This window comes from Colobus angolensis, unplaced genomic scaffold (assembly GCF_000951035.1).
Source record: "Colobus angolensis palliatus isolate OR3802 unplaced genomic scaffold, Cang.pa_1.0 Scaffold240, whole genome shotgun sequence".
Taxonomy (NCBI): Eukaryota; Metazoa; Chordata; class Mammalia; order Primates; family Cercopithecidae; genus Colobus; species Colobus angolensis.
Window position 1 is genome coordinate 1,006,600 of NW_012115600.1, and position 1,828 is coordinate 1,008,427.

The window sequence follows — 1,828 nt, forward strand, 5'->3', positions numbered from 1 at the left end:
CACCGCATCTGGCTTTTTTTTTTTTTTTTTTTTTCTGAGATGAAGTTTCGCTCTTGTTGCCCAGGCTGGAGTGCAATGGCACCATCTCAGCTCACTGCAACCTCCACCTCCCAGGTTCAAATGATTCTCCTGCCTCAGCCTCCCGAGTAGCTTGGGTTGCAGGCATGTGCCACCACGCCTGGCTAATTTTGTATTTTTAGTAGGTTTCTCCATGTTGGTCAGGCTGGTCTTGAACACCTGACCTCAGGTGATCTGCCTGCCTCGGCCTCCCAAAGTGCTGGGATTACAGGTGTGAGCCACTGCGCCCGGCCTAATTTTTGTCTGTTTGTTTGTTTGTTTTTGAGACAGAGTCTCGCCCTGTTGCCCAGGCTGGAGTGCAGTGGCGTGATCTCGGCTCACTGCAAGCTCTACCTGCCGTGTTCACGCCATTCTCCTACCTCAGCCTCCCGAGTAGCTGAGACTCCAGGTGCTCACCACCACGCCTGGCTAATTTTTTGTATTTTTGGTAGAGATGGGGTTTCACTGTGTTAGCCAGGATGGTCTCGATCTCCTGACCTTGTGATCCGCCCACCTCGGCCTCCCAGAGTGCTGGGATTACAGGCACGAGCCACCGCACCCGGCCTGAATGGTACACTTTAAAAGGATAATCTTATGATCTGTGAATTGTATTTCAATTTTAAAAATGAGCCCGGGCAACACAGTGAGACCCCTCTGTCTCTAAAAAACACAAACAAAAAATTAGCTGGGCATGGTGGAGTACATCTGTAGTCCCAGTTACTCAGGAGGTTGAAGTGGGAGGCTCACTTGAGCCCAGGAATTCAAGGTTTCAGTGAGCTATGACTGTACCACTGCACTCCAGCCTGGAAAACAGAGCCAGATCCTGTCTCTAAATAAATAAATAAAAGGGCACAGAAAAACAAAACAAAAGAAACCCTACCTCTGAAGGCTGCTGTAAGGATGAAGTGAGATAACGTGTGTGAAGAGTTCAGCACAGCAGCTGGTACAGAGTAGCTGTTTTCATCACCACCATCATCATCACCGTCTGGAGGCAGGAGAGTCCTTTGAAACAAAGGAATGTGAACAAGCTTGATGTTATCAACTGATTGTTATTTTCTATTTTCCACTTTACCTAGAATAGTAAAGCATATGACTAGCAAGCAAAATCAACATTCCTAGAAATCACACTATTAAAAATGTGTATTTTTACAGATAAAAATAAATTTATTTTTCTTAAAATATTATGCTTGACAGATGTGACTATGCAAAAAATAAATTTTTCTTTATGGCAATGACACTGCAAACAAAGCCAAAATAACAGATTAGGGACAAATATTTCCACACAAAGCAAAGGGTTTATACAAAGAATTATCCTAAGAAGTGCATAGGGGCTGGGTGAGGTGGCTCACACCCATAATCCCAGCACTTTGGGAGGCCGGGGCAGGCGGATCATCTGAGGTCAGGAGTTTGATACCAGCCTGGCCAACGTGGTGAAACCCTGTCTCTACTAAAATTACAAAAATTAACCAGGCGTGATGGTAGGCACCTGTAATCCCAACTACTTGGGAGGCTGAGCCAGGAGAATCACTTGAACCTGGGAGGTGGAGGTTGTGGTGAGCCGAGATTGCGCCACTGCACTCCAGCCTGGGTGACAGAGCGAGACTCTGTCTCAAAAAACAAACAAACAAAAAACCCCACAAAAATTAGCTGCGTATGGTGGCACACGCCTGTAATCTCAGCTTCTTGGGAGGCTGAGGCACAAGAATCGCTTGAACCCCAGGGGGCAGAGGGGGCAGTAAGCTGAGATCATGCCACTGCACTCCAGCCTGGG